Source organism: Antennarius striatus, chromosome 12 (assembly GCF_040054535.1).
Source record: "Antennarius striatus isolate MH-2024 chromosome 12, ASM4005453v1, whole genome shotgun sequence".
Classification (NCBI taxonomy): domain Eukaryota; kingdom Metazoa; phylum Chordata; class Actinopteri; order Lophiiformes; family Antennariidae; genus Antennarius; species Antennarius striatus.
Genome location: NC_090787.1, coordinates 18769413 through 18775197, shown reverse-complemented (window position 1 = coordinate 18775197; position 5785 = coordinate 18769413). Strand labels below are relative to the sequence as shown.

Below are 5785 nucleotides of genomic sequence, written 5' to 3'. Positions count from 1 at the left end.
AGTCCGGGTAGCACTCCTTACGTCACATCCCCGGAAGTAGTGAAATGACAGCCCGACATGTGGGGGGGGGTGTATCGTTTAAAATGGTGATCTACACACAGTGTTAGTAGTTGTCAGGATGGCCGAGTGGTCTAAGGCGCCAGACTCAAGGCTCCGCCTTCCCATAAATTGAGGGTTCTGGTCTCCGATTGGAGGCGTGGGTTCGAATCCCACTTCTGACAATAACATTTTGGTTACATTTCGCAAAATTGTATGTTACGCACTGCTTTAACGAACATAAAAAGAAATATATACGCGTGATGAATCGTAAAAGTGGCGTATGGAGTGACATTGTGTCACACTTTGGAAGAAAGTATACTCTCAGCAATCACACCTAACTAATTTCCTCCGGGATTAATAAAGTATCTATCTATCTATCTATCTATCTATCTATCTATCTATCTATCTATCTATCTATCTATCTATCTATCTATCTATCTATCTATCTATCTCTCTATCTCTCTATCTCTCTATCTCTTATCTATCTATCTATCTACGATGTCAAAAAGTGTTAATGAATTTTCCCTTACATTTCAATGCAATATCGTCACAATGCGTAGGAAACATATCATTCATGTTTTCAACTTAAGCATTTACCGTGAGTAAACTGATATACTACCGGAGTGCTTGATCCTCCGTCCCGACCCAAGCACAGAAACAAAATTCAGCAGATCTGTGGGACCCACAACCTCCAGCAGAAGTGTGTTCAGTTAATACGCCAACTATGAAAGAAAATGAAATGTCCGGTTCAGTTGCACGGTAGTATTTGTTAAATATACTGATATCTGCTGGTGTATTCAGTTGTCAGGATGGCCGAGTGGTCTAAGGCGCCAGACTCAAGGCTCTGCCTTCCTACTAGATGAGGGTTCTGGTCTCCGATTGGAGGCGTGGGTTCGAATCCCACTTCTGACAAACAACTTTTGGTTTTATGAACAGGTTTCATATTACATTATTCGTTTGTTTTTCAAATTGAGCAACATCTTACCGTGAGAAAACAGACATACATCTTCGTACAGCGTAATGCAAAACAACTTTCCTGACCGGGCACAGCGGAAGCACGGAAACAGAACACCGTAGATATGCAGAACCCAGAACGTCCACCAGAGTCTCTAAATAACATCTTGTGTAATTATAGACACCTTTTAACTATGCTGCACTCACTCACATTTGACCAAGATGAAGGAAAAAGGGAACAGGCATTTCACAAAAGGAGCTGACAGCGGTGGTATATAATGGTTTCTAGGTTTGTGTTGCTGAAATGCCTGTATTTTTTCTTACATTACATCATTATATTTATTCATACAGCAGACGGCTTGATCCAAAGTAACTTACTAGTGAGACATAATCAAACTGATGTATTGAGCTTGCTTTGCCAGACGACGTAATGTAGCCACTGTGACTGACACTCATTCATTTTCTACAGCTTTGTCCGCCACAGCTGGTCACAGGGAACTGGAGCCTATCCCAGCTGGCATTGGGGGGGGGGGCACTCTGGGCACAACGCAAGTGCCCCACGGAGCCATACACAAAGACGGACAACCACGCACACACACACACACTCATCCCTAGGGGCAATTTGGGACCGGCCAATTTGGAGCATGTTTTTTGGAGGTGGGAGGAAGCTGAAGAACCCGGAGAAACATGCAAACAGAGCAGGATTCAAATCCGGACCCGCCGTGTTGTGTGGCCCACAACACCCGCACAACACGGCGGGTCTGGATTCGTGTCAGTGTCAGTGGGGGCCACCGCCCTTAATTATAAAGTCCAGTGCTCATTATAATTGAGTACAAATAGAACATCAATGGAAGACTTCAAAACCACATGTGCTTCATGTGATTTTGGGTGAGAAGAATATTTATGAATATGTTTGGACTGATTTCATTCTGAAAAGAACTGTTTGACTTCATTTCAGGTTTTTCGGTCAGAAACTGTTCCAAAATGACTGCTCTCATCTGAAAACTCATTTGTTAAATTATTTGCAGGAAACTTGGGTTACGGGTCATTTTTATGTGGTTTTGAGTGTAAAAAGCATTTTGGAATATGTTTCGACTGATTTAACTCAGAAAAGAAGTGTTTTACTTCCTTTCAGCGTTTTCAGTCAGAAACTACTCCAAAACGACTGATTTCAGCTGAAAACTTTAGAATAGAATAGCTCCGAGCCCCTTCCTGTTCACTTTGGTGATGGACAGGCTGACAGATGACGTTAGACAGGAATCTCCATCGACTATGATGTTTGTAGATGATTGTGATCTGCAGAGAGAGCATGGAACAGGTGGAGCAGAAGCTAGAGAGGTAGAAGTTTGTCCTGCGATGGAGAGGAATGAAGTTTAGCCGCAGTAAGACAGAGTACAAGTTTATGAATGAGAGGGACCCAAGTGGAAGAGTGAGGTTACAGGGAGAAGAGATCTAGAATGTGGAGGATTTTAAGTACTTAGGTTCAACAGTCCAGAGCAATGGATAGTGTGGAAAAGAGGTGAAGAAGCGTGTACAGGCAGATGGAATGTGTGGAGGAAAGTGTCAAGTGTGATGTGTGATAGAAGAGTTTAGGTTAAAACGAAAGGAAAGGTGTACAAAACTGTGGTGAGACCAGTGATGTTTTGTTACTTTGAGTGAACAATAGCATTGTTTCACATGTTTACACTTGTTTCACTCTGAAATCAACAGTTTCACTTCATTTCAGCTATTTCAGTAAAAACCAAGCTTGAAAAAGAAAGTTTTCAGCAGAGAGGTCGCATGCTGTGACAAATACAGGAAACATGTGTTTACAGGTAATTTTCATCTTAGTTTTGGTGATAACATCATTATTGAGAAATTTTTAACTGCTTTCACATTCATAACAAGTGCTCCATTTCTTTGACCAATTTTAGTCAAGAAATTCTGCAAAATGCCTTGTTCAGTTGAAAATTCCGATGTTCAGATATATGCAGTAAACCTGTGTCACAAGTCATTCTTTTTTTTGACTGTAAGTGAGAATAGCATTGTTGAACGTGTTTGGAATGATTTCACTCTAAAACGACTTATTTGCATTGAAACTTCACCTGTTCAGATAAACTAATGGAACAGTGTGTGTCAAGTCATTTTTATGTCACTTTGAGTGAGAGTAGCATTGTTGAACGTGTTTGGTCTGATATCACACTAAAAACAGCAGTTTACACTCATTTCACCTGGATGAGTACAAAACAACTCCAAAAGACTGTTTTTAGCTAAGAGTTTTAACAAATAATGGAAACCTGTCACTTTTATTGACAATATCATTGTAGAGCCCTTTTAGACTGTGTCACGGGTTGGTGAATGCAGTGGGGGGGAAATTGATGGCGCAGCCGCAAAAGATCCGTTTTTGGTGGGGTTTTTGTTTTCACCAGCAAGCAGTGAAAAAATATTTACAGTGCAGATCAGAATTCCCAAAACCAAAAACTAGTGATGGGCAAATGAAGCTTTTGTGAAGCCCTGAATCATTTGAGCCAACTGGTTCAAAAATGGGTTCATTACTCGAAGCTTCAGTTATAGTGACCTCTCCTGGCGAAGTTCAAACCCTGAACTGCAAGTTAGTTCGACAAGAAGCTTTCAACTACACACATGCACCATCATCTCCTTTTTGCTTGGACTTAAAGTATCTTTCATTTTAAATTTTGATATACCCTAGACTAAATATTATATTCTATGCACTTATAATAATTGACAAATGTGTGGAGTGTTGTTGAGGAGCGAATGCAGGGAAAATCTGGTATTGGTTTGGTGTGCTTGTGCAACTATGGAAGGGCTGATAATTTGGGATGAGGGTGGTCGAAGATTTTTATTGAGATGCATTATTTTTTCCACAGTATTTGGATTAAGTCTGTTTCTTAGTGACAATTTCTCCACATTTGGAGAAGACTCGTTCACATGGAACAGATGAAGCCGGCGTGCATACATTTTTTTTGCTAGTTTAAACAAATTTGGGTAAACATTCTTGTGGTTCTTCCATTAATCCACTGGGTCTTCTGACTTGGCCAGTGGTGGTTCGGTAAAGTACCGCTGCACCTGTTACGGCACACTATAGAGTGGAACCCAATTAGTGACACCAGAGTCCAAAAAGCTGCGTTTATTCAAACCAAAAGCAGGCGGAGGACCACAGCACGTGTGTGGTAAAAGGAGGCAGCAGCAGGGAGACCAGAATCACCAACATCAAAATGGAGCAACAATCTGGCACTGTCTGCATGGAGAGCTGGGTCTAAGAAGCCGGCTGATTGCAGATGGGATCCAGGTGAAGCTGCTCCCAGGACGACTCCACCCACACCCACACCTGTGAACACAGGACTAGGATGAGAGGCTGGAGCAGTCACCAACACAGGGCGTGACAGCACCTCCACAGTTGCGTATGCAGTAGCATTCCTTGCCCTCCTTGAATCCGACGTATCTCGGTCCAGCGTTTCCCAAAGGTTCCTATCTCAAAGACAAACACGACAACAATCATCAGCATTTTAACTTTTTGGAAAAAAATCAGTCACAAATGAGGTCACTTTTCCCTTAAGTCTCCATTCCTCCATCAGAGATGTTGTGGCTGCACTGGTGTTAGCTGCAGTATGTGCTTTAGGGAACGGCACCACTCCCAGGAGCACTGTTGCCAGCTTCATCGGGTCCTCCATGTAGTGGCAGGTCACTGCAAGACAGGCCTCCATGTTTCCCAAAGATGTCCACATATCAGCAGTGAGACTCACAGCCTCCACCCTCACCATTACAGCCTTGGCCTTGGTCTTCTCTACCTCATATTTCTGAAGCACCATGCTCTTGAGAGCTTGCCTGGATGGAAGAACGTATGAGGGATCAAGCAATCCCACGAACTCCTTGAAGCCAGTCATCCACGATGGAAAAAGGCTGCGAGTCTTTCACCACCAGATTTACCAGAGCTTCATCCAGCTCTCGCTTCCTGTCAACTAGGACAAATAGACAGAATTAAAAAGTAAATGATTAAAATAATACCAGAAGATTAATGTGAAACTACACTTAAGTTAAGCTGGCCTACGACTCATGAAACACAGCCAGGCCACATTGTGTTAGTGTGTCTAATAATATAATAATATAACCAACCTTGATTTGGGGTCCCCTGATTTCCAGCAGCTCCATGTTTGGCAGTGAAGTGTCTAATCATGGAGGAAGTATTCCCATGATACTTCAGTTCAGCAGAACACACCAACCAGACCTGGACAGAAAATTATTTTTCAATAATAATACAGTTTGAATCTATAAAGTTGTCACATAAACAGCATAAGTTATTATCATTAATCAATATACACGGATGGTAGACCATAGCTATAGCTAGTTACTGTTAGACATGTAACTTCCTTCATTACAGATGTGACATTACACCTACCTTACCAGCAGAGATCAGAATGAAGTGTTCCCACATTTCAGAACAACCTGTCTCCCTGACTGCTCCATAATGATCCAACGATCCAAAAAAGCAACGCAACGCAATAACAACAGCAATAACAACTCTCCGACAAAAACCCACAAACGGTGCATTTTCCAGAGCGTATACAAAGGAGTTTTGGTGCTAACATTCAAAACTGTCACAAGTTAGAAGGCGTGTCAATGAATGACATCCTTGGACCGCGAACCAGTCAGGTGGTTCCCTCGGGAAACGAAGCACTTGCTGCTGTGGACGTCATTGTCACGTGACTATCTTCCGCCCCAAAGCAAGCTCCGAAGCAGTGGTTCTATTGAATTGTAGTTCTAGGGTTTGAAACGTGTACCGAAGCTTCAGTGT

The 5785-nt window shown here is 42.3% G+C and overlaps 1 long non-coding RNA gene and 2 other non-coding genes across 4 annotated transcripts; 2 read left to right on the top strand and 1 right to left on the bottom strand.

Annotated features, from left to right (window-relative positions):
* The first annotated feature begins 112 nt into the window (after positions 1 to 112).
* On the top strand, positions 113 to 221 carry trnal-caa (transfer RNA leucine (anticodon CAA)). Its single transcript has 2 exons — positions 113 to 150; positions 176 to 221. It is a non-coding gene; the product is annotated as a tRNA-Leu (tRNA).
* Positions 222 to 842: 621 nt separating this feature from the next.
* Positions 843 to 951, top strand: trnal-caa (transfer RNA leucine (anticodon CAA)). Its single transcript has 2 exons — positions 843 to 880; positions 906 to 951. It is a non-coding gene; the product is annotated as a tRNA-Leu (tRNA).
* Positions 952 to 4144: 3193 nt separating this feature from the next.
* Positions 4145 to 5578, bottom strand: LOC137605401 (uncharacterized). 2 transcript variants are annotated; one of them, XR_011037743.1, is made up of 4 exons: positions 5390 to 5578; positions 5107 to 5218; positions 4752 to 4952; positions 4145 to 4678 (listed from the first exon to the last, which is right to left on the bottom strand). It is a non-coding gene; the product is annotated as an uncharacterized lncRNA (long non-coding RNA). The 2 variants fall into 2 exon arrangements; XR_011037744.1 differs by having other exon boundaries at positions 4782 to 4952.
* Between the last annotated feature and the right edge of the window lie 207 nt (positions 5579 to 5785).